At 37.9% G+C, this 27,993-nt stretch overlaps 1 protein-coding gene and 1 long non-coding RNA gene across 2 annotated transcripts in view; both read left to right on the forward strand.

The window, feature by feature from the left end:
• CCDC192 (coiled-coil domain containing 192) overlaps positions 1-27,993 on the forward strand; it is a gene marked incomplete at its 3' end in the record, with an annotated part of 211,477 nt that overhangs the window by 167,118 nt on the left and 16,366 nt on the right. The gene's annotated exons all lie outside the window — the stretch shown is intronic.
• LOC306663093 lies at positions 20,887-27,866 on the forward strand. Its single transcript, XR_013764347.1, has 3 exons — positions 20,887-20,942; positions 26,093-26,196; positions 27,790-27,866. It is a non-coding gene; the product is annotated as an uncharacterized lncRNA (long non-coding RNA).

The following is a 27,993-nucleotide window of genomic DNA, read 5'->3' on the forward strand; positions in this document are numbered from 1 at the left end:
CCCCTATCTCTCACCCTGCACAAAACTCAACTCACAATGGATTAAGGACCTTGAAATCAGACCAGAGACCCCGAATCTTATAGAAGAAAAAGTAGGTCTAAATCTTCACCTTGTTGGCTTAGGATCAGACTTCCTTAACGGGACTCCCATAGCACAAGAAATAAAAGGAAGAATCAATAATTGGGATAGATTCAAACTAAAAAGCTTTCTCTCAGCAAAGGAAACTATCAGCAATGCAAAGAAAGAGCCTACAGAGTGGGAGAATATCTTTGCCAATCATACTTCATATAGAGCACTAATCTCCAGAATCTATAAAGAACTCAAAAAACTCTACTCCAAGAATTCAAATAATCCAGTTGACAAATGGGCCAAGGAAATGAATAGACACTTCACAGAAGAAGATCTACAAGCAATCAACAAACATATGGAAAAATGTTCAACATCTCTAGTAATAAGAGAAATGCAAATCAAAACCACCCTAAGATTCCATCTCACCCCAATTAGAATGGCGATTATCAAGAATACGAGCAACAACAGGTGTTGGCGAGGATGTGGGGAGAAAGGTACACTCATACATTGCTGGTGGGGCTGCAAATTAGTGCAGCCACTCTGGAAAGCAGTGTGGAGATTCCTTAGAAAACTTGGAATGGACTTACCATTTGACCCAGCTATCCCACTCCTTGGCCTATACCCAAAGGACTTAAAATCAGCATACTACAGAGATACAGCCACATCAATGTTTATAGCTGCTCAATTCACAATAGCCAGACTGTGGAACCAACCTAAATGCCATTCAGTTGATGAATGGATAAAGAAACTGTGGTATATATATACAATGGAATACTACTCGGCTATAAACAATAATAAAATTATGGCATTTGCAGGCAAATGGATGAATATCATGTTAAGTGAGATAAGCCAATCTCAAAAATCCAAAAGATGAATGATCTCACTGATAAGCGGATGATGACACATAATGGGGAGTGGGAGGGGGGCAAGAATGGAGGAAGGAGGGACTGTACAGAGGGAAAAGAGAGGTGGGAGGGGTGGGGGGAAGGAAAAAAATAACGGAATAAATCAAACATCATTACCCTATATAAATGTATGAATATGCAAATGGTATGCTGTTACTCCATGTACAAACAGAAACAACATGTATCCCATTTGTTTACAATAAAAATAAATTTAAAAATAAATAAATAAATTGTGTATGTCCTCCTCGTTCAGTTTAGGCAATTCATATGTCTCTAGAAACCTGTTGATGTCTTCAAATTTTCTATTTTGTTGGAGTATAGATTTTCAAAATAGCTTCTAATTAGGTTTTGTATTTCAATCATGTCTGTTGTGATATTTCCTTGTTCATTCCGAATTTTAGTGATTTGGGTTTTCTCTTGTCTTCTCTTTGTTAGTGTAGCTAAGGGTTTATCAATTTTGTTTATTTTTTCAAAGAACCAACTATTTATTTTGTCAATTTTTTGTATTGTTTCTTTTGTTTCAATTTCATTGATTTCAGCTCTGAGTTTAACTATTTCCTGTCTTCTACTACTTTTGGTGTTGGTCTGTTCTTCTTTTTCTAGGGCTTTGAGCTATAGTGTTAGGTCGTTTATTTGTTGAGTTTTACTTCTTTTATTGAATGCGCTCCATGAAATAAATTTTCCTCTAAGTACTGCTTTCATAGTGTCCCAGAGGTTTTGATATGATGTTTCTTTGTTCTCATTGACCTCTAAGAATTTTTTAATTTCCTTCCTAATATCTTCTGTTCTCCATTCATCATATAATAGCATATTGTTTAATCTCCAGGTGTTGGAGTAGTTTCTGTTTTTTACTCTTTCATTTATTTCTAATTTCAATCCATTATGATCTGATAGAGTACAAGGTAGTGTCTCTATCTTCTTGTATTTGCTAACATTAGCTTTGTGGCATAATATATGGTCTATTTTAGAGAATGATCCATGTGCTGCTGAGAAGAAAGTGTATTCGCTCTTGGTTAGATGGTATATTCTATAAATGTCTATTAAGTCTAAATTATTGATTGTGTTATTGAGATCTATGGTTTCTTTGTTGAATTTTTGTTTGGAAGATCTGTCCAGTGGTGAGAAAGGTGTGTTAAAATCACCTAGTATTATTGTGTTATGGTCTATTTGGTTTCTGAAATTGAGAAGGATTTGTTTGACATCCATGGATGAGCCACTGTTTGGGGCATAGATGTTTATGATTGTTATGTCTTGCTGATTTATGCTTCCCTTAAGCAGTATGAAATGTCCTTCTTTATCCCATCTGACTAACTTTGGCTTGAAGTCCACATTATCTGAAATGAGGATGGATACCCCAGCTTTTTTGCTGAGTCCATGTGCATGGTATGTTTTTCCCCATCTTTCACCTTTAGTCTGGGTATCTTTTTCTGTGAGGTGAGTTTCTTGCAGGCAACATATTATTGGATCTTTCTTTTTAATCCAATCTGCCAGTCTATGTCTTTTGATTGATGAATTCAGGCCATTAACATTCAGAGTTATTACTGAGATATGATTTGTATTCCTGGTCATTTGGTTCATTTTTTTAATTTTATTTATTTATTTATTTATTTGACACGACTTGGTTCCTCTTTTATTTAACAATTCCTTTAGGATAATTCCTCCCTTTGCTGATTTGCTTCTTTGTTTTTCATCTCTTCCTCATGGAATATTTTGCTGAGAATGTTCTGTAATGCTGGCTTTCTTTTTGTAAATTCTTTTAGCTTTTGTTTATCATGGAAGGATTTTATTTCATCATCAAATTTGAAGGTAAGTTTTGCTGGGTATAAGATTCTTGGTTGGCATCCTTTTATTTCAGGGCTTGAATAATGTTGTTCTAGGCCCTTCCAGCTTTTAGGGTCTGGATTGAAAAATCCGCTGATGTCTGTATTGGTTTCCCCCTGAATGTAATTTTGATGTTTTCTCTCACAGCCTTTAAAATTCTGTCTTTATTTTGTATGTTAGGTATTTTCATTATAATGTGCCTTGGTGTGGGTCTGTTGTAATTTTGTGTATTTGGAATCCTATAGGCCTCTTGAAGTTGATTTTCCATTTCATTCTTCAGATTTGGGAAATTTTCTGGTATTATTTCATTGAATGGATTGTTCATTCCTTTGGTTTGTTTCTCTAAGCCTTCCTCAATCCCAATAATTCTTAAATTTGGCCTTTCCATGATATCCCATAGTTCTTGTAGATTCTGTTTATGATTTCTTACCATCTTCTCTCTTTGGTCAATTTTGTTTTCAAGGTTAAATATTTTGTCTTCGATATCTGAGGTTCTTTCTTCCAGGTGTTCTATCCTATTGGTTGTGCTTTCTATGGAGTTCTTAATTTGGTTTATTGTTTCCTTCATTTCAAGGATTTATGTTTGTTTGTTTTTTCAATATCTCTAACTCTTTATTGAAATGATCTTTTGCTTCCTGCATTTGCTCTTTTAACTGTCGATTGGTGCGATCATTCAATGCCTGCATTTGCTCTTTCATCTCATCATTCAATGCCTGCATTTGCTCTTTCATATCATCGTTTACTTCCCTGATCATTTTAATTATGTACATTCTGAACTCCCTTTCTGTCATTTCTTCTGCCATGCTGTCATTGGATTTTATTGATGTAATATCTAGATTTGTTTGGGGCATTTTCTTCCCTTGTTTTCTCATATTGTTCAAGTATCAGTGGATCGCTAAGATATTGCAGATAACCTCTATTGACTTACAATGTCCCTGAAGATTTCTAATATATCCCCTCTTAGCCTTCAGTAGGATAAAGTCTTGGAGAAAGTTGATAGTGCGGTGCTCCACAAGGAAGCTGCCTCTCTAGGAGTGGTGGTCTTCAGGTGGTGTATATTCCCTGCTAGTGGGCAGAGGTGCCTCCACTTGTTGACCAATGGTCATACAAAGGGGAACTAGGCTGCGGGTTGAGGCAAGGCCTGTTTGGGCCAGTGTCTCTGGTTTTACCGTCCTTGTGGGAAAACTCATCCAGCAGGAAAGACTCACCCGGTGGGGAGGTCTCACTGGTCAGTTTCCATCCTAGAGGTTCCCCTCAATCTACAACTACCACCTGGGCTGGGCTGCCTTCCTCTGCAACGTTCCCATGAGCCCGGACCTACCTCCTGGTTCTGGGAGCTTCACCCTTTGCAGATGAGTCTCTTCAGGCTGCCTCTCCTCAGAGAATCTGCCCGCAGTCCTGGAACCTTCGCTCCACCCCTTAGCTTGTCTCTGTGTGGCTCTTCCACCAAGAAGCCGCCTAGGTCCTGGGACCCTGCTCTGCACCTAATTGCCTGGCTATGTGGCCCCTCCTCTGAGCAGCCACCTGGAGCCCCATACAGTTGCTCCGAGTCCCAGCAACCCGCTGCACTCCTCTTCCTCTGGGCAGCCACCCAGTGTTCCAGTGTAGTCTCTAGGAGTCCAAGCAACTCACTGCACACCTCCTCCTCCTGACAACCGCCCGTAGCCCTGGTACAGTCACTCCGAGTCCAAGTGACCCACCGCACTCCTCCTCCTTCTCCTGGCAGCCCCCGGGTGTTCAGGAGCGGTCGTTCTGAGTCCAAGCAACCCACTGCACACCTGCTCCTCTGGGCCGCTGCCCGTAGCCCTGGTGCATCTCTCTGAGTCCAAGCGACCCACTGCACTCCTCCTCCTGTGGGCAGCCCCCTGGTGTTCAGGAGCCGGAGCCCCGGTGGGTTGCTCTGAGTCCAAGCATTGTGCTGAGCGGCCTCCTCCACGATGCTCCCAGTTGTCTGAGTTCACTGCTCCAGCGGGGGGAGGGGTGTCTCATTGGGCAACTCTACTTCACAAAGTTCCCTGTGTTCCGGGACTACCTCCACATCCAGGAGGCCTCCCCAACGGGAGAGACTCACTCAGTGGCTTTGAGTTGGTCCCAAGTCTCTCAATATCTCCTCTTCTTGAATCCTGAGTCCTGGAGCAACATGAAATGCAGCCATCCTCTAGTCCGCCATCTTGACCCCCCCCCCCCCAGAGTTCCCTGTTTAAAAGAAATCTTGTTTGTAGATACAGTAATTAAAGAAAGGTGGGGGGAGGTTAAAATCCTGCCTACTTTGATCAGTAGCAAGTGGTCCTGTTTTGCAGGTATGAAGAGGGAGAGAGCAGAAAGGGAGAGGTAGAAAGGACGGAGCTGAGCAGGACCATAGCTCAGCTGCAAGAAGTTATCTGACTCAATGAAGTACTGAGATATAGAAGCAGAGTGCTGGGAGCCCACTCAAACCTCAAGAGTCCAGCCTCAGTTTTTCCCATAGTGATGCGTCTAGGGAGGGTGAGCAGTCAGTCAGAGGTCATTTGAATAAAATGGTTCCAGGGGAAATCTGCAACAATTCTGTACGTGGGATGGACTTATCTTTTCCCAAATAGACCTTGTGCCTCTGAGGTGCATGGGCCATAGCTACTGAGGATAGATATCTCAGTGAGCAAGGGTCCCTGACCTCAGTTATACTTTCTTTGTGGAGCCTCTTCTGGATACCAAGGCAGTGATAACAATTAGAGTATGAGTTTCTTGGAGTCATCTAGCTGTTCAGAAGAAAATAAAAGTTTTTAAAATGCTAAGGGAGTCACAAAGACATTTGGAAATTCAGTTTCAAATGTTATAGAATGCTGCTAATTTTCACCCCTGGAGTAAAAGTTAAGAATTATGTCTTTATTTCTCTGTTTTGCCCAGCGTGTGTCACCACTTCCCAGGGGGAGGATGGGTGGAGATGGACCTGTAGAGTAGAGGAAATATTTTAATCCAAAGGTGAAAAGAGGACCACAAAAGCAACCTTTCTAAACAGACTTGCTAGCTAGGTGTAGTGGTGCATACCTGTAATCCTAATGGCTCCGAAGGTTGAGTGCAGGAGGATTGCAAGTTTGAGGCCAGCCTTAGCTATTTAGTGGGGTGCTAAGCAATTTACAGAGACCCTGTCTCATAATAAAAAAATAAAAAAGGGCTGGGGATATGGCTAGGTGATAAAGTGCCCCTAAGTTCAAAATACTTAAATAAATAAACAGACATTTTCCTGAAGAGACAAACATGTTTAAGAAAAGTGGTGGAAGGCACCTTTCAGAGAGGAACAAAATCCCTGCTCCCAGGCTGCAGACCAAGCTCCCAGCAGCAAAGACAATGCAAGCAATGCTTGCAGAAGAACTGCTGGGAGAGCCTCTAGGACACCAGGGGACTGACTTAGTCATAAAGCTACAATGTCAACAAGCCAGAGGGCCTGCTCCTGAACTTAAGGAACATAAACACTACCTCTCAATGGTCAGCCATAAATGTAAAATGTTATCCTGAGCATCATGAAGAAAAAAGACTCAATGAGAAAAACAGCTGCCTATCCAAACCCAATTGCCCAGCAGAGAATCTACTGATGCAAAACTCTACTATGGGTTTCCAGAAACTTATTTTAAAGACCCAGACCTGATCTTGAAGGACCAGACTCAAAATTTGTAGTGTTAAAAAAAAAATATATATATATATATAATAAGTTCTCAGAACAACCTACATTTATCTTTGAATATTTGCCCTGAATGTGTAGATGTTCCTTAAGAATGATAATGGGCATAAAGAGGAACACAGGCTCCAAATTCTGTATGGGACCTCAGGTCCCTTTTGTGTTTACCCAAAAGCTTATGTTTCCATGGATGCTTAAGTAGTGGCTTCAGAGACCCAGAGAAAACTGCCCAGATGGCTTCAAAACTTACCCACACTCAGAGGAGTTAAGCATCACGTGCAGATTTAACCTTCATTTATCAGAGACATTTTAACATTTACTGTGAATATTTAGTTCTCAAGGGAAAGAGTACAGAAAAGAATCAGAAAAACAGGAATCTGAATCCAAGTTCCATCAATCCTAGTATTTAGCAGTGCCTCAATGTCTACATTGCTCTCAAATTGGAACAACCCTGGAATATTTTATTGGAAAAAATATACGGAAACTCCCAGCATCATGAGTATTCCTACAGATGTCTCCTCCCCTTAGCAATGCTACACCTATAAAACAGGGCTGAGAATTTCAACTCCTCCTATGGATGCACATGTGAAATGGAAATGTGTTTATTCTATTAGTTACAAGAGCATTAAGTAAAGCCAATGCAGATTCAAAGGGAGAGGAGTAGATTCCATCTCTTGACAATATTCACGTTTCGGAAGAACATGTGGGATGGGACATGTTGCTGTGGCCATGTTTGGAAAATACCATCTGTCGCACATGGTTTGCTGCATAACCCAATTTTGAAGGTCAAAAGCTGAGCATAGCTTGTTTGTGTTTTCTTTGTAATAAATTCCATTTGTACTTGGGCAGATGGATGCTTAGAACAGACTAATGCAAATGGTTTTGTATTCACAAAGTCAAACCAGGAAAGTACGTTAAGCATTATAAAGCCCTATCACAAATGCACCTATAATTGACAGAAATTGCCACAGTTTCTCAGTCATGTTCTGCATAGTAGAATGGGCTAGTGTACTATAGGCTTAGCTAACAAATAAGGGGAATATAGCAAAGTCTTATATTTAATTAATTTTCTTAAAAATTAGTTTTTAAAGAGGTATTTTATAAAAGTCAATATCTTTATGCCTCATTTCTTACTGAAGAGTCCCCCTTCAGCAAAAACAAAACAAAACTGATGTGAGAAAAAATACTACCAAGTTCCTATTAAAACGTTTTTCCCCAAAAACACAGAGTTTGGTTTAAAAAAAAAATGTTAAAGTCTGTTTAAGTCACTTTTTAAGCAGAAATATAAATTAGCCCAAACAGTAGGACATGACAAATTACAATCAACTTTATTTCATGTAATAAATTTAAGCACCTATTTATGATTAACAAAAAGGACAAATTCTTTGTTTTCATGGAGCTCCTGTAATAAAATTCATTCCATGCCTCACTAAAATGTTTCTTGAAAATTAAACTGTTTTGTCAAATCACAACATTGCTAGGCATAGGTAATGTCATTCCTAAAGAATAATCATCATCCCAGCTACCTGGGATGAGGCAGGAGGATCACAAGTTCTAGTTCAGCCTTGGCAACACAGCAAGGCTCTGTCTCAGGGAAAAGAAAGAAAGAAAAAGAAAAAGAAAGAAAGAAAGAGAGAGAGAGAGAGAGAGAGGGAGGGAGGGAGGGAGGGAGGGAGAGAGAGAGAGAGAGAGAGAGAGAGAGAGAGAGAGAGAGAGAGAGAGAGAGAGAGAAAGAAAGAGAGAAAGAAAGAAAGAAAGAAAGAAAGAAAGAAAGAGAGAAAGAGAGAAAGAAAGAAAGAAAGAAAGAGAGAAAGAAAGAAAGAAAGAAAGAAAGAAGGGAGGGAGGGAGGGAGGGAGGGAGGGAGAGAAGGAGGGAGGGAGAAATTATCATCAAAAGCTTGCAATTATTTTGGGTAGATGGTAGCCAAAGAAGGAATGCTAAGGAGGGAATTAGCAAATTTCTGCCTCTTCTCACTCATATTTTATTAGTGATTTTGCTGCTGAAAAAGTATATGTGAGGTGATGGGCACCTTGAAAACTATTTTCAAGTTTGTTCTAAATTAGACTGATTCAGAAAATAAACAAATATAAATTAGTCTGAAAATAGAGAAAATGAAAGTCACTAATTCAGATGTGAAAAACAAACACAACTAAATTAAAAATAAAACCAAGATGAAATAATTCCAGAAGGAGTGAGAAAAGAGATGGAGGCTGTTTCTGCACCGGCATCGGAGAAGGCTTAGGGGAAGAACCTGGCATCTAAGACGCTTCCTTCATGCTCCAGCTCAATTGGGCCCTCTTACTATTCATCCATCTCTTCCCATTCCACACATTTTTGATGGTTGCACTCAAACCTCAGCACCCTGAAGCAATTGCAACCATTCTAGTTCTATTTGACTTGGCCCCTTTCAGACCACCATAGCCCAGATCATCTGTGCTTCCTATTTTGGCCCTTGATGACATATGATTTTGTATCATTTTCTAATTGTCAGATTTGTAAACATTGTCAAAACAACTCCCCAATTCCAGTCTTCTCCAACCAGTCTTCTTTGAGCACCCTGCCCACATGCCTCTTGCTTAGGGAGCTGGAGGCCAGGTGCTAGGTCACAGAGAACAGTCTGGAACAGTTTAAGCCTGGTGGTCCAGGAGCTGACATTTTACTCCCCTATTAGATGAGTACTGGAAACTAGTGCAAATGGGAAATTTTATGTGCAAGCGTTCATTCATTATCTTTTAAGACAGTATTTTCAAAGTATAATCTTGAGACCATCATGAAAATAACCTTGGGTAAGAGAGCTAAATTGAAATATCAGGGTGAACCCCAGGAATTCACAAGCTTCCAATGAATTCCTGTGTGCAAATGGAGTATAAAAACCAGTTGGGATATTTCAATGTTTGAGTCTATCCTGTTAAGGCTTTTGAACTGTAGTTCTAATGAAATGAGTTCATCAAAGTTTATGAAAAAAAAAAAATTAGCAATTTTGATTTTTGGTTTCTTTGACAAGTCAATGGATCTGGCCTGACAGGGCTGTTTTCATGTGTGGTGAGGAAAGACCAGAGTTGTGTGGCAACCTCCTTGAGACAGGGTCTGAGCAACAGAATTGACCACAGTCTTCACAAAGCCCTTCACTGCTTCATGCTGTGCAGAAATGTGCATTGTAAGCCTCTTGCTGAGAACCTTCAGGGCACTGTGTGAAGGAGGACCAGAGGTCTCTGAAAAATTAGACTTGCTGACAAACATTTCTGGAAACCTCCTCTACCTAATTACCTCAGCTTAGAACAAAATGTAAGTTAGAAATGTGGTGACTCTAATGTGACAGTTATTTTCAGCTTCATGGAAGTTGGAAAAGCTTATAGCCCTTCTAAGTACACCAAAAGGCTGTCAGCAAGCTGTGCAGGACTGATTCCCAAAGCCTTGTCTTTGTCTGGCTGGAACAAGGGGATCAATACCAAATGTCTCCTTGTCACCTCGTCTATAGCCATGAAGGAATTTAAGAGGTTCAGTTTCTTCAGTTTTTCAGGACTATGTTGACTCTGACCCTCGGGAAACAGAGGTCAGAGAAAAAAATGTATATTTGCATCATCAGAACATGTTTTGATAGACATTCTTACATATAAACTGATTATTCTTATCTCTACCAAAAATATATTTAACAAGTATTTCATAAACAAATTTAAAAATATGTTAAGCAAAAAAAAAAATTACCTTTAATCTTATTGTCCAAAAAAAATGTTGGTTTTGCATATTAGCACTCTCTCCATATAAACATATTTATAAGTGCATACCTTTTTAAAATCAAAACACTGTGTTTTGGATTCTGCTATTTTAACAAGATCTTTTAAATTCAGTGTGTGGAAATCCCAAATATGATGAATAAGTTGTATACGTAAGAGAGTAATTGTTGAGGAATGCAAATCTTTCTTTTAACAATAATAACCAAATAATTTAGAGAGAACATAACAGCCGGAAGCTGTAAAACTTATTTTTTTTTTTTTTCCATTCTTGGATCTGGGTTTTGACATTCACAACATGCTTGTTAAAAAAAGAAAAAACTTCCTGCCCTAATTCAAACAGTTTATCAAGTGCTCTTCATTTTACTTTTAAAAACATTCCTTACTTGAACATCACCCCCGGTTTTCACATAACTCCCATCTGCATGCATTCGTGAGACATACACCTAAGTTGGCAGTGAAAGTCCAGTGATATAGCTCATGTTGGACTTCTTTTCAGCCAAGCATTACTTGCATGACTATAAAGTCTGATTGAAGAAAATGTCCACCAAGATTGCTGCTGTATTGTTCTGCAGGTGGCAGTTATTAACATGAAATTTAAAAAGGAATAAATTTCATCCTGACAAAAAGTGGCTATTATAGACAGAATAAGGACAGTTCCCTCAGCCCCAAAACCAAGTTTTTCTTATCATAAACCCTGGAATCTGCAAATATGTTACTTACATGCAGATGTGGCTAAGGTTAAGGATCTTGAGATAGGGAGATTGTACTGGATTATTCTGTGAGGGCTCAATGTAATCACATGAGTCCTTAAAAGAACAAAACCTTTCCTAGCTGTGGTCTGAGGGAGATATGATTATAAACAAGGGTCATAGAGATGAAATGTTACTGCCTCTGAAGTTAGAGCAAGGGAGCCACAAGTCAAGGGATGTGGGTAACCCCTGGGAGATGGAAAAGGAGAGACTTGGATTCTCTCCAAAGTTTCCAAAATGAACACAGCCCTGCCAGAAACTTAATTTTAACCCAGGGAGATCCAAGTTGGACTTCTGACTTACCGAACTGTAAAATAAGCCAGGTGCAGTGATGCTTGCCTGTACTAGAGACTCAGGAGAGGCAAGAGAATCACAAATTCAAAGCTAGTCTGGATAATTTAGCAAGATGCTGTCTCAGAATAAAATTATTTTTAAAAAGGATATGGGCTCAATAGTAGTAGCTCAATAGTAAAGCACTTGCCTAGCATGCTTGAGAACCTAGGATATACCCCTAGCAACACACACACACATACACACACACACATATATATATTACACATATCCTTATTATATATTATATGTGTACATATAGTTGTATATACAATGTTATATATAATATGTATGTTATATTTATATATGATAGATGACTGTAAGATAATGGGTTTGTTCTTTAAGTTTCTATTTATAGGAATTTATTAGAGCAGCAACAGAAAAATAATACAGTACTTATTCTGAAACCTTCATATATCCTGTGGCATAAGCTTTCAGGATATGGTCAGTTCAGACCACTTGGAACTGCTTGGACTAAAGCTCATTTTGGTAAAGACTAAATGCTCACTGAATACACATGACACACAGCTTTCCTAGCCTCTGGACAGTTCTTTAGGGTCATAGGGTTTTCTGCGACCAATGAATTGTGAGCTTCAGAACATCTCATGCTCCAGGCTGAGGAAATGAAAATCCTCCAATACAAACAGCTCTCTCTTTCCCTGGGCAAATTGGAAGACTCATGTTGAGATGCTTGATGCCACAATACGCAAACATTCTGGCTTCCCAGTCTCCGCTGAAAAGGAGCTGCCTGGAGGACCCCTGCATGTGCTGGAGGTTTTGCATGAGCGAAAAAGAAGTTATTCAGTTTCAACTCACTGAAGTTTCCAGATTTATTTGTTTCTATAGGCTAACCTCATCCATTCTGACCAGTGCTCTTTTTCAGACTAAAACAATTCCAGGAGACAAAAGATCCAACCTCTCAAGAACATGGAAACTGTTGTGCACAGTGGCCCATGTCTTTTATCCTAGCAATTCAAGAGGCTGAGACAGGAGGATCACAAGATTGAGACCAGTCTCAGCAACTTGGACTCTGTCTCAAAATTAAAAAAAAAATAAAAAAGGCTGGGATGTAACTTAGTGATGGAGGGTCCTGGGTTCAATCCTTATTACAAAATAACAAGGAAACTAATTTCTAATTCTATCACTCTTGGGGCTGGGGGTGTTCAGTTGTGGAGCATCTGCTTAGCCTGCACAGACCCTGAGTTTGATCCCCATCATCTCAACATAAATAAATAAAATAATTCTATTACTCTTCTTAACCTATAAAGTTGCTTCTTGCAGGCTTCAATTTCATACAATAGGGATATATATAATAGTACTTGGAAAAATACTAAATGTTATATAATATTTTATCTTGGGTGTTTACATCATGTAATAATAAATTTTAATCTAGAAGACATAAAAAAGCTTTTGCTTTTTTTAAGAAAATATTTTTGGTTTTCTGTCATTGACTGGTAATGCTAATGCAAATACTATGTTATGTCAGGTTTACAATTTATGGGATAAAAATTGCTTTTTTTCTCAAAATATTTTACATTTAAGACGTTTGCCAAGATCTTAATGAACTTTACCAAAATAGCAATTTTATGACCATCAGAAGGTGCAATTGACAAGGAAAAGTAAACTCATAGTTCATGTCCCTTTCCTAAGATAATTGGAATGCAGAAAAAGTAAACCAAAAGTATAGTCCACTTTTAATAGAGTAATGGCTTAACATTTTCCATTTAATCATCCAAGGTGATAATAACTGGTCAAGAAAAGTCAGAGATTACCCAAATCCACTTCTTTATGTGACAGAAGAGAAATTGGGAACTAGAGAAGTTAAGTAATTCCTGCCAATAGGAAAAGAAAGATAATTCCTAAGGGTAAACCTAAGTACAGGTAGAAAGCTGTTATTTTGTTCAGAGGATGCTAGACTTACATGATCAAAATTCACACCTTCTAAAAACGTCTCTGTTGTGGTAAAATATACATAACAAATTATGAATATTTTACCATGTTAGACATTTTCAAGGGTAAATTAGGAGGCCTTAAGTACAAGGTATACAGCTGTCATCACTGCTTTCCCCTCATTCCAAACTCAAATTCTCCTCTATCTGAAGAACAGTCAGTCGCTACTCTCTTTCCGCCTGTAGGTAACCACCATTGTACTTTCTATCTCTGTGAATTTGACTTTTCTAGGTACCTTCTTTGAATGGAATCACACATTTGTACTTTTGTGTCTATTTCACTTTACATAATGTTGTAGAGGTTCATTCCCTTGTAGGGCATATCAGGATTAAATTTTAAAAGACTGAATAAGTTTCCATTGTAAATATTACCATATTTTGTTTAGCCCTTCATCTGTTAATGGGTATTAGGATTATTTCTACCTTTGGCTATTGTCAGTAGTGGTGCTATGAATATTGATACACAAATATCTGTTCAAGTTTGTTTCATTTCTTTTGGGCATATATCTAGAAAAGAAATTCCTGGGTTATATGATAATTCTGTTTAATTTTTTGAGGAAGCACTACACTGTTTTCCACAGAAACAGATCCATTTTCAGCTTCACTAGCAATGCACAAGGGTTCTAATTTCTCCATTTCTCTGCATCATCACCAACACTTGGTATTTTCCAGGGTTTTGCTTTTTGTATTTTATTACCTTTTGTGGATATGAATTATAATCTCACTGAAGTTAATTTAAAAAATCGCATCTCTTTTCTACTGAGAAGTTCTACTATTGTCTTTTTTTGGTGCCAGGGAATGAACCCAGAACTTTTCCACGATAAGCCCACATGCTAGCACCAAGCTGCATCCTTAACCTTCCATTGCTTTTCTTCTTAATTGCCACATCTTTTGAATATGAAAATGTCTGACTTGCCACTTAGAAGATAAGCATAACAATGAACAATGACACGCAAGCTAGCATCATTTTAATCCTTTTAAAGTAACAAATAAATAAAAATTTCATTTATGTAGGAGCAATTTATTTTCAAATGCTACTCTTTTAGAAGAAATCGAACTGCTTCTCCTAACTTAAAACCTCAAATTTATCTCAAGTAATTTATGTTGAAGATTTCTTCAGTATATTACAACTTTTTAGCTGTTGCAGATCAGTATCAGCATCAATTACAATATTTTTAGACAAAACAAATATTTTAATTTTTTTTCTTTAAAGAGAGACTAATATAAATAGATGCTAAAGTCTGGCATTTATTTCAAATTTTTATTTTGAAGTGTTTTTATCTTAATTAGTCATTATGGGTAAATAAAATTTTTACCTCAATTTTACTTCAAGAGGGTTTATATTTTCATTAAGTATATTACCAGCAGCTAAAACTAATAGAAGCAATTCAGCTCACAGAAGATTTAAAATTTATCAAAAATTAAGTTATTAAAAAATCTTTATTATATACAACTACAATATACCTATAAAAAATGTGGGGGAAAAATCTTTAGCATGCTGATGACTTGTCTCTAAAAGGGTACAGTCAAGGAAACCCGTTAAGAAATCTTAGTACTTTGTAGTCAGTTAAATTACTAGAACTGATAATCCAGCTATTTGATTCAGTAACCCAGAATATTCTGTCTATATTGGCAGAACAGGATGGTGTGTGAACTGCAGCTAGTGTAATTAGGTTATAATAAACGGGCAGAGCGTTTGTGAAGAAAAGTAGATTATTGTCTACTCAGGTCTGGTGCTTTCTAAAACATAGCCACAATTCAGAGTAGTTCAGGTAGTCCTTTTGCTCACCTGTACAGAAGCCACCTCATCTGCTACGTTCCTTGTGCACACTCTGAAGATTTACATCTCACAACTTGTTTGGTCCTGGGACTCCCAACTCTATGGTTCTTTCTAACACAGATGATTATTTTTAAGAGAGAAAGACTCAAAATATATTCATAGTCTAAACCTGGTTATTGCCTCTGGTTGTGTAATTTAACAGCTCTTTGATTTGGGGCAGATCAGTTTCTCCCTTGAAAACTTAAAGGTCTGCAGGTTTTTCCTTGGGACTAAATTAAATAACATTATATGAGAAGATTTATTTTAATCTAATTTTTTACAGAAGTATGTAAAGGAGAAGAAAAATGACTTCCTTCTATCCTTCTAGGTTCTTTAGCTGGTTAGAAATTAGATGGATTTAAGGCCAATTGATGGGCAAAAGCCATTGTACAAACCCATGGAGTCCCACAAAATATGAGACTTGACAGGTTAGATGACTGAAGCTTACCTAGCCTCCTGAGCCATAGAAAGGAAAAGGCTCAGGCTTCTGGGAGGTGAAAACTTGAGTTGTGGGAGTGGGGGGAAGAGGGCAACACAGTAAGGTGAATAAAAGTTGTCTTGTTTCACAGTTAGTCTCAGGTAACAAAGGTCGTCTCTGAGCAACACTCTTTCTGATGCTCTTCCTAGTGTGGGTTGCTTCATAGATGTCAGTTTAACCAAAAAACAAAAGAAGGGCTACTCCTGTGTCTGCAGTTACTCTGAAAAACCAGTTCCAAATAGGCCAAAGTGTGTTTAAAGGACTATTATACTTCATATGACATCCTCAAGGAAAACTATTACCTTGGGTTATGATCTGAATTTTTATAGTGATAAAAAAATAAAGTTTGCAATGTTCTCCAATACAATTTCCAGTCTTAGTCATTTAGTTTTATTTTTTACTCTTCCTGCCCCAAATTTCCTTTTTCCATTAAGCATAGACCTTGAGGCTAAAGTTTACTTCTCAGGGTAAGGAGAGTAGAAGCTGTGCAGCACAAAGAATAGCTGGGTGATTTTGACATTCAAATTGAGATGTTTTAGGCACTATAGGTGAGGACAGTTTTGAAAAACCTGCTTTGAGGAGAAAAAGGTATTTTCTTAGACTCTCAAAATCATGATTTCATAGGTTAGCTCACTTGAAACTGCTAATATTTGATAATTTTTGACCTATGAAAATGCAAATTTGTTATTTTCAACCTATCATGTATATCAAGAATACCAGCTTAGAAAGTTGGCCCTGGATCATACCACAGAGAAAAAGGGAGGTCATGTGCTGTAATATAAAGAATATTCTTACCTTTCTGTTGCTAAGAGAAGCAGCCTAAGGGAAGAGAGAGAAGAAGGTCTATGAAGACAGGCACAAGATCAATCACCTAGGAGAAGGCTGTGGGCAGTGGTTAAAGCCCAGTTAGAGGGGCTGAGGTTATGACTCAGTGGTAGAGCACTTACCTAGACATGTGAGGAACTGGGTTCAGTCCTCGGCACCACATGAAAACAAACAAATAAAAGTATTGTGTCCATCTACAACTAAAAATATTTTTTAAAAAGTTAGGTTTGGAGCTTTACCACACAGAGTCTGAGGAGTATGCAAGCCTGTAAGACACCTCCCACTGATTGGCTGGAAGTCAGATGGCTTCTGATTTCCCCAGTCTCATGTGTATAGCAAGGAGAGATGGACTTTCTCATGAGCCCCAACAGGGTAGGGAGGTGGGGCAAGGGGACAGATGGCAAACAACTAAAATGGATATATCAGAAATCATGACCTTCAGTACAACATCTGAAAAGAAGGTGAAATCATCCATAGCCTGGTGGAAACCCAACCAGCAAAGGACACTGGAGGGCACTGGATAAGATTGACAGAGCAGGAGCCACACTATACAAGTAGCAGACATCTTTCTGTGAAACCATAGCAGAAGGTACATAAACTTCTGATTTTTACTGTCTCTCCCATGAAAGATCATCAATAGTAGGATCAAATTTTAGTATTTTCAAAACATGTTCATTTTAATTTGAACAGTTTAATTTTATTTTAATTTGGCACTTCCCTTGTATCTGCCAAAGACTTATGTTAAAAAAGGCTTATGTTAAGCAGACAGAAGAGTGGAGGGCCTCTAAGAAGATGGAGAGAATCAAATGTATTGCAAAGAAAGGCTGATCCTTCTGAGCCTCTAAAGTGGGAAGTGGTCTCAGATCTGCATCTTCAGCCTAAAGGTAGAGGTAGACCTTCCTGGTCTTGTTTAAACATCTGCAAAATGATATATGCCTTTATGGCTTTCAAGGTGAAATATTAAATCTGTTTATCTTCCTTTAAACCAGGTCATTATTCAGTGAATCACTAGAAGATTTTGAAATCCTCACTAATAGAAAATGCAACAACTTAAACAGAAGGATGACAAATTGCTCTTGATACTGGTTTCCTAAGAATTTATGCCCAGATGAAACCAGTGCTCTGCCTTTCTCAGATTTACTGAGAGTTAGCCATCTTTAGCACATGATTGGTGTGGAGTGATGTGACATGAAAGGAAACGTCCAGCTGTGCTTGTCAATGGTTGGGTGTGTAATAGGGAAGTCCATACAACAGTAAACTCCCGGTGTTAAACTAGGCATTGTTCAGAACTGAATAAACATACATGGGTTGAAATAGTTGTATGTAGCACAGTTCCCCCAAATATTCCCATTGTTTCCTCTCTGCAATAACCACGGGAATTTCTTTTTCCATGCAGGAGCCATAAGAAAGGGGGTATCTATTAGTAAGTGGTGGACCACTGACTGTCCAGATCACAGCATTTCACATGACCCTGTTCACAAGCTAACAGCAGTGTTCTGCCAAAGTATAACCCATGGGGAATAGGCCTTTGAGGTTGTTTAAAAGTGGCAGGCTGTGAGAGAGAAGCATATTTCCTCTCTTGGAGCCTAATTTAGCTGGAAAAAGAAGATAGGCAGAATGCGAGTTTCCTGTAGCTTTGTGTATTGTGTAATTTTATTAGATATAAACAAACTTGCTCTGAATCACTTATATTAGTCAACTAAGATATTTATTTTTATGTAAGATATGACCTTCAAGCTATATATAGAACTGCATCCAATATGAACACTTTTAAAACAGTTCCCCAAATGCCCTATCCCAATCAGTCTAATCCTGCAACAGAAATGACTTTCTTCCATTTCCCAGGCATACATTAAGTCTCACAATATCGGTGGATGTCTGCAGACATTGGTAGAACACCCACTGTGGCCCATGGAAGTGTTCAAGGCCCCAAAGATATGGAGCCAGGGAACACACTGTCTCTATCTCCACGGGTTTACATCTCAGGGTAAGGGACAAAGACCCAGAGAGGCAAATACTGACATAATCCAGGGTGTTCTGATGGCTGAAGAGAAGCTGGGAGAAAATCTGTTGCAGTTGCTGCTGCTGTATAACCTATTACAAAGGTTCCCACTCACCTATAATCCAAATTAACCTTCTCTACATCCCATCCAAAAAAATTGACCACTGGAAGTTTAAAGAACACGTTTTATTCCTGCCAGTCCCACATGCTGATACAGTATAATTTTTATGTATTTTTGGTAGGTATAGAGGGGATGACAACTTACAGACTCAGAGGGGGAAGAGTTAATACTGTAATTCTCTTCCCCTTATTTTTAGCTTTTTGCCACTTTTTTCTCTTAAGAGTCCTCTACCCACTTATTTAAAACCCTATCTTCCTTGTCTCCTCCGCCTCTCCTCAAAATAAAAATTGTTGTCAGGAAACAACAAAGAAAGCCTACTGGCCTGAGACAGTATCTTCAGGCTGTTCTTTTGGTAGTCTCCCTTAAAGACATAAATTATGGGTTCTCATTAACAGCATACAACAATTTGTCCAATAGCTGCTTTTCTCTTATTTCCATGGAGAACAAGGTCTTGGGTTTAGGAAAAAAAAGTAGTTGAACTTAACCTTTTTTTTTTTTTTTTTTTTTTTTTTTATTTAAGTATGGTGTTTAGAGTCTATACCAAAGGGATTTGGAACTTAGTCTTCTAGGAAGTCAAGGATTTTGCATTTGCAGAAATCACAAAACAGTGGGGCCCTTTGATAGTGGGAATCCTCTCAGCAAGTAATGTATGTCTTGAGTAGATTGTTTTCAATGATAATTAGGAGGTGTGGAAAGTATCATGTCCAGGACATCTGGAATTTCTCTCTTTAGATTTTTTAACTAACAGATATTTCTGCTATAGTTTTTTTTCTCTTTTGCTCAGCTCTTAATGAGCCCCATGATGTTCCAATGAGACTTCCTAAGGTTTGTTCATGGACCACATTACCAGATGTACAGCTAACCATTGTGCAACCACAGCTAGTTCAATTGCCTTGCCCTCACCATGTTAATTAGGACAGTGCTGCTTTAAATCTAACACTGCATCTGGATTCCATGTGCAGCCCCGAGACACCCGGTCCTTTTACCTGAAGGCACCAGTACTGCCCAGGGGAAGAGGCTAGGCCACAATGAGTCCATGAATCCCTGCTCCAGATATATTCAGAGTTAAATTAATAGGAAGATAGGTTTCATTCAAAGCCAGCTTTAAAGGGAGATAGAAGAAATTTATTGTTTCAGAAGTTCCAGACTTCATGTACAAGCATGATTACATGAATGGTATAAATCTACATCGTGTACAACCATAGAAACGAAATGTTGTACCCCATTTGTGCACAATGAATCAAAATGCAGTCTGTAAAAAATAAAAATAAATAAATAAATAATTGTTTCAAAAAAGTTCCATCATCCAAATCTCTGAAAGCAAACAAAGCTTTTTAAAAAGGGGCAGCCAACTGAAACAAAAGTCAGGAAATGTACATAATGTAGATTTAGTTAGACTGTGCTGCACAGGCCTAGGGAGGGGGCAATCTCCACTCTCAGCTTCCTGGGCACCTGTCAGATTGGGGAGGTTGCAGCCCTTCAGCCTCCATGTTAATATAAGAAGTCACTCTTAATTTGAACAACCCCTGCACTCTGGCAAATTCAGTCTGTTTTAGTCCCATCATCAAAAGTAAAACTATCCAAATGCTCTTGTGCTTCATATTAATGGCTAACTGATATTGTTTACCAGCAAAGGACTGTTCTGTTTTACATATGAATTTTCTAGAGGCAGCATGATTCAAGGACAAGATCAGTAGTTTTGGAGTGAGACAGATATGAATCTGAATTCTAGTTCAGTCATTTTTGACATGTGACCTAGGGTCATTCTGCAGGTATTATGATGCCTATTTGACCCACCAAGAAACTGAAGTCCGGAGAAGCTCTGGGATACCCAAATGAGTGAAAGGTCTGGGGAGAATTCAAATGCAGATGACATTTTATTTTATTTCCCTAAAAACTGGGTCTTTACCTTCCAGGGTCTTGAATGTTCCACTTGTTCATGTTAACATCTGTTATAAACCAATGTTTTCCTCTTCACTGTTCTCCACCTTGGGAACTAAATACTTCTACATCTTGAGGCCTCCCTGACCACAACAGAAAGAAAATGTTCTGTGTGTCCTGGAAAAGAGATTTTCAGATTCAGTTCTACCTAGACTGCTGCTTTCTATTAGAAATGGAAGTGAGATCGGATTTATAAATCCAGCTGTAGTTAGTGTGGTTAAATCTGGTGTCAAGATTAGGTCTATTTGGAGAATTTTTAAACACATGAAAAGACTTTAGACTTCCTGAAGATAAAGAGGAAGGAGATTTAGAAGAATTTTCTCTTAGACATCTCTGGAGATCTGAAGCATAGTTAACAAAAACAGCCTTTTAGATTGGAATCTGCTGTCCACTTCCTGAAATAAAACCAGATGAACTGCCTAAAGAGTAGACAGTCCTTTCAACTAGTGGTTCACACAGAATAGGACGTGTGCTGGAGGGCAGAGAAGAGCTGGAATGCTTGACAAAACCCAAACTTATTGATTCCTTGACTTATCCCAGGTGGAAGTAGGTGGAAAAAGCTTCCAAAGTAGGACTGAAGAATAGCTATGCCCAACTATTGGAGCATTTAGACCTGTACTTTATGGTGTGTTTGTATGACTGAGAGTGGAGATTCAGGACACAGAGGTTAAGAGAACTGGGGGAAGGGTAGAACTATCAGGACTTGACAAATTTTCCAAAACCAAAGTAACTGTTCCTTGGAAATTACAGCAGAGAGAAAGAACAAGTAGGAGGGAAGATTAATCTAGTGATAAAAAATGTTGTGGAGAAAGCAGATTTCACAGGCTTTCAATCTGGAGCAATGATTGGTTCAGCATGTATGTAGTTGAAGAGACTTTCATCCTTGCTTAATAAATCTTGTCTCAATCAGAGATGGAAATTTCTATACCATCTACCTTGTCTAGTACAAGTCTAAAATCTCTTGTCTGAAACTTAGGGACCAAATGTATCATCAAATATATTTATACTTACGCTGAAGGGGTTGGAGAAATGCTATAAATGCCTCCCATCCATCCAGATCAGGCTTTGCTGCCAAATGAATTCAAATCAGTTCAGGTCAGGTTTTGCCACCAGGTGAGCTATGAAAAACTTTGGTTTTTCAGAGTGTTTAGGATTTTGGAAATAAAACAATGAAATTGTGAATGTGTACAAAAGGAAACTTCTATTTGACCATTCTATAAAACAGAAACATTAGTTGATACATGGGGAAAATGGGGAACTTCGAATTGGGGAATGTGCTTACAGTAGGACACAGATAATACTGAACATTTCTTAAGCAATTAGTATGTGCCAGGCACTTGTCTAAGATTTTAACTTGAATTAACTCTCTTAACTCTCTTACAATATTAAGAGATACTAAAGTATTGATAGACCTATGGACAAATGAAGAAACTGCCCTATCAAGTTCATACAGCAAATGATTGAAAAGGCCCAAGACCAAACACAAATTGATTCCTCCCTTGAATATTATTATTGGAATTTTATTTCTACACAAGGAAAAATGGCACTTATGTATCAATCTAGCAACACTCCTCCTGACAATAGAAAATTAAGGGATTCATTTTATACCATAAAGCTACTGTAATACTTCTCAGGACTCTTGCTTTCACCATGGAGTGTCCTTTTGTATCTGAGAACATCTGAAAATCTTTATCTTGAAACAGAGTCAATTAACAGATTATTGACATAGAGAAGCTTATTTTGAATACTATAGGATATATTGAGCATTTAAATTTTTCTTTGAACCTAGGGGCTGGTTTTCAGTCATTATTTTATTCCCAAGACCTAACTTAGAAGTTTTGCCTGATGTGCGTTATATGGGATGAATGAATAAGTTCAAATCTCCAAAATCTTCCAGAATTAATAACTCTCATTCAGAAATGCTAACTTGTATAATTTTATTTATTTACTTACACTTTTATTTTGGTTGATGCTAATCCATTAGAATTATTCATGAAATCAAACTTTTATGTTGGTTTGTTTTTATATAAAATCATAGGATTGATGGGAAGAGGGAAGTTTCATAGCTTTGCATTATTAAATGTGTTATGTGAACTGGACTCTTCTGACTCCCGGTCATGCTTCCATATACATATATATACAATGTATGCATATACATATATGCACATTTAATGTGTAACACATCCATATTGGATCAGGACTTATTCTAGTAGCAATTGGAAAATGGATGCTGCTTATCCAGTTTTACCGCTCTAGACACTTGACTGCCAGAATCAGGTGGAAGCACCTGATTCTACTTGGTTCTCATGCTTATCATTAACATCTGAAGGGCTCCTTGACTCAGAACGTTGTAAAGATGAAAAGATTGATAATGCCTGAAACCATACTACAGGAAAAACTAGATATAGCTTTCTAAAAGTTACCTTGAGCAAAATAGGTAGTTCTAATGTAAATTCCCAATATTTACTCATTAAGGAATTGATGGCTAAGGAAAAACTCCTCCCTGGTCCTGTACATATTTTGCATCACAGCCAGGGCTGTGCAGGATTCATGGTTCTGTCCTGTATTCTGTCCTTTCCCAGGCTCAGACTAAAGGTGGTTGGGAGGCTCTCTTGTATCATGGTTTCTGTACTCAAAGCAAATTCTCAATTTTCCTACTTACAGTTGCTCAAACTTCTCTCTCAAGTACAAGATCTTTCTCACAGAGCATCTATAACTCATTCAGCTTTGCTGCTGTATAGGAGAGTGTTGGGACTTTAGAACATCTCTCCTTCCCAAAGGATCCTCTGCAAAATGGTCAGATGGTTGCTCATTTTCTGTAGCTCTTTCCTCTACTATACAGCTCACTAGACCTCTCTCTCTCTCTCTCTCTCTCTCTCTCTTCCTTTCTGTATTCTCTCTGTATATTCCTCTGTACTTCTTTCTATTCTGTACTAAGTGACAAGACAGACTATGACAGAGTGAAATATATAATAAGACACCCCATTGACTAGAAGCCACTTACCCTCTGTTACTTCCTTTGTCACATTATAGTATTTCCTCTCTGGATAGTCTTGTACCACATGTGGAGATATACACACATCTGCACTCCTATAAAGGCAGAAAGATGATCACTTGAAGATATACTGTATTCTACCACATAGTCATCACAGATTTTATGTCTTTTTTTTTGCAAAAAAAAAAAAAAAATGGGGTGCTACCATTATCTGAAGCTTAAAAGTAAAAAATAAACTTCACTCACTCAAAACTCTTTCTGCAATTCTGTTTCCATGCTGTTCAGGGAACATAATCACTTTCATCTTGAGGTCACAGAATAGTTTTTATATGTACCCATAATCAGAAAGAAATGCTGCCCGCTTTAATGTATTGCTGGCAGATGAACTGTACAGTTTAGCTACCAGGAAAATGCAAGTCTCAGCATGTGACTTACTCATGGCGGCTTTGCCTTCCCACTGACTCCCCTTGCATCTACAGCTCTTCACTGGGTTGAGAATCAGTACTGGCACTGCAATTCTCTAAACAAATCACACAAATTGGCTTTCAGAAATATACTGTCAATGCACATGTGCTAAGAATTCTAGGCTCATAGCTCCCATGTGTGAGAAGACAAATGTCCATCCATAAGCCACTGGTGAATACAATGCTGCTCTGTTTATCTTTAAAGTGGAATGAGGGACAGAATTATACCATGCAACAATTTTGATGAAAGTTTAAAAACCAATTTGGGGGCTGAAAAAACAGGGTGCAAAGATTGCATGGGGGAAAACCGTAAGATGTCCATCCTATTTGCAGCAGGATGAGGTGATGCACACCTGTAATCCAGAGACCAGGGAGGCTGAGGCAAGAGGATCACAAGCTCCAGGCCAGCCTGAGCAACTCAGCAAGACACTGCCTCAAATTAAAAAAAAAAAAAAAAAAAAAACAGGCCTGGGGATATAGATCAATGCTTACCTCGAATATGAAAAGAAAGTCCTATTTGCTTTTAGTACATTTCTTATACCAGCTGTTAATGCAAAATCAGTTTTAGAAAAAAAAAATTTTCAGTTTTAATTGAAATTATTTGCTGATGTTCTTGTTTTCTGCATTTGAGAGATTGTGTATGAAAAACAGTGTTTTTCCTTGACTCTCACATCATAACCATCAATACAGATTTCTGGGACCCCAAAAAGGTGTGGAAATTTCTTCCCACCATGGAGCAAGAAATCAATTAATTCTGCAGTGGACACCAATTGGTTGTCCTCTAATTCAAGTCCACTCAATTCAGTTCTGACACTATCTACCTGGAGATAGTGTCAGATTCCACAGTTGGAGGCTCAATGCCTAAAAACTGGCCTTCCTTCCATCAGATGCTAGTGGTAAGGACCTGTGCTTCAGACTGACAGGTCATAAAGCAGGGGGTTCTCACAATCCCCTCCTTGGGTGCAATTGATTTCCTTTAGTAGCTCAGAGAACTTAGGAAAACATTTATATTTATAGTTTATTATAAAGAATGTTACAAAGGATACAGATGAAGAGACACATTAGGCCAGGTATGGGGGAAGGAGCACAGAACTTCCTACCCTCTCCAGATATACCACCCTTCAGGAACCTCCCCAGGGCCAGTTATCCAGAAGCTCTCTGAACCCTGTGTCTGATTGGACAAAAGAGCATGATCTAAGGGGAAACCCAGCAAGGCCTGTCTGTTCAGCTTCTTCAGCATTCCTTCCTTGTTGATATAGGGTAGGACCCATTCTGATATGGGGGTCTTATCATCTAGTATCTGATAAGGGATTTTTCATACCCCACAACTCCAAGGTGGATTTAGAGTTTCTGTGGCCTGCCTGGAGAAAAGAAACTTTAATTTCTCTGGTCTGTATATGGAAGAGAATTATGAGCCAGAAATTATAGACAAAAAATAAAAAATTAAATATTATAATGTCACAAAGATTCATGCTCATTTCTAAGTATGTAACTTTTTTATGATTTATCATCAATAGAGTTCATAATTTTAAGGAAGCTAAAAATGCTAAAAGAAGGTATCAACTTAGTAATTTCTGCCTACCTTTGATCCTTTTGGCCTATATTCAACAAGAATCATGCATATAACATATCCGCTATTGAGCCATATAGATGCAGTGTGTACGCAAGGAGCTTAAATGTCAACGCATGAATCAACAGCACAATACATTAAGTACCAAAATAGTTTAGAATACAAGTTCAGAAATTCAAAGTTTCTAAAACAATCATGGAACTCTAGAATTGGCGACTTTTTTTTTTTTTTTTTTTTTTTTTTAAGTGCTGGGGATTAAAGCCAGGACATTAAGCATGCTGAATAAGTGCTCTACTCCCAACTCAAAATCTTTATTTTATAAATGAAGAGGCTGATATACAGAGTCAGATTTGTCCAAGGTGTTAGGAAATTGTTGTAGTGGCCATCCATGTGAGTGAGACTATGACTACTCCCCTAGCTTTTTTGGGGTGCTGCTTTCCACCCCCATAATGGATTGTATAATTCCCTTCCTGGCTTTTACACAATATTAATTTTCCCAAAGAGGTGTGTGTGTGTGTATAATATATTGGGATATATATATATATATATATATATATATATATATGGAGGGTACCAGGGATTTAACAATTTAACCCAGAGGCACTTTACCATTAATTCATAGCCCTGACCTTTTTATTTTTATTTTTAAATTTGCTAAATTACTTAGGTCCTCACTAAGGTGCTAAGGCTGGCCTTGAACTTGTAATCTTTCTGCCTCAGCCTCCAGAGTCACTGGGATTACAAATGTGCACCACCATACCCAGCTCAAAGGTTTATTTTATACTATATAACTTTTTATATCATAATGAACATGGTAAACATTCTAAAAATGCTGACCTTTTGGTATTAAACATTATGGTACACTAAAATCTACATGCTACTAACCACATTTCTTCTTATATATTTTGGTTTTTTAAATTTCTTCAAATTATGAATATCAAAGCCCAATTTGAACTAAACTCATTGGATCCTGTGTTAGTTCTTCATTCAAGAAATAATTAATTGAATTTTCCTAATATCAATATGACACAATGAACACCTTCTTAATCTTTGTCTAAAACTAATACATTTGAAATTGCTTACTTTTATTGTTTAAATCTTGCAAGCTTTTTTTAAAAAAATATTTTTTAGTTGTCAATGGATCTTTATTTTATTTATTTATATGCGGTACTAAGAATTAAACCCAATGCCCCACACAAGCTAGGCAAGTGCTCTACCACTGAGTCACAACCCAGTCCTCTTTCAAGCTTTTGAGTACAATGATCTGGGATGGAGTTTTAGATTTTTTAAAAGTAACCATGTCCACAGACTGTATATAGTCTCAAAAATAGTGACCTGCTCCTTCAGCATATCTATTCCAACTTTATCTTCTTGAAATTGCCTCCTACTCTGCTAGCATTTTGATAATGATGTGGCTTTCACTAGCTGTTTCCTAAAAATTTGATTTCCATTACTTGCCCTACTTTAAGCTATCTTCTGAACAAAAATTATTCATTGAAATTCTTACTAGGAAAGTGGTTCCAATATGAGACTCACAATAATTAAGAAGGATCTTTATTCATTATTTCTGTCAGAAATGAAATGAAATATGAATTGCATCCCTTCAATACATTACAGTGTTGTAAGCTTAAGTAGCATTTGTAATACTTGTTCATTGATTCAGAGATGTTCTTATGATCTAAATGAGCAAATGAGACATAATAGATGTTTGTTGCAGTTTATGGGAAAGATAAGTTGCCTAATTTTCTGTAGTAAATGAAGGTAGAGATTCTCTTTGACATCCTGAAAGAGAAGGATTATCCTTAGAAGATAGTAGCAACCATTTGGCTCCCAGAACAATACCAAGCTTTGGAAGAAGTTGACATGGTAAAGAAAAAACCCAGGGACCAAAAGAAGCCAGATCTTCAGTTACCATTATTGAGGCCACTTGCCTGAAGCTAGCACTATCTCTGGAGTCAGTGCATTCTCTGTTACTTAGACCAGTTAGACTTGGGCTTTTAGATTGAACAAAAATAGCACTGAATGATATACTTTTATTGGCACTTGGTATAAAAAAACAGTTTTGTTCGCTGTGGCAGACACTATTAGTCACCTACACAAAAGACACTATTCTTCCTTGTTAACACAATCCTAATTTTATTCATGATTTGGGAAATAATTGTGTTTCAGGGATCCTCCCCACCTACTGAGAATGCTAATGTTCATTAATCTTAACTAACCATAATGGTTATTATTTCCTATTCAAGACTGCTTCTGGAGTACGATATCACCATGCAGAGTCAATTCTGTTACAAGCATCATGGGAGGTTTCCTAACTCTTGAAAAGTGGAAATAAGAGAAGACTTTCTCTCTTCCAACTTTTAGATAATGATGATGAAGAATGTAGTCACCTTGCAAATCAGAGGGAGAAACAAGAAGAAAAGCCGCAAAATGAACTAACCCTGAAATTCCCCAGACTTTACCTTCTGTGCAATAAACTCTCATTGTCTAAATTGCTGAGAATCCTGTACCCTGTTATGTGGAGCTGAATCACCTTGACTAATTTATCCACAAACAGTATTGATTGTT

Source organism: Sciurus vulgaris (assembly GCF_902686455.1).
Source record: "Sciurus vulgaris genome assembly, chromosome: 6".
NCBI classification, from domain to species: Eukaryota; Metazoa; Chordata; class Mammalia; order Rodentia; family Sciuridae; genus Sciurus; species Sciurus vulgaris.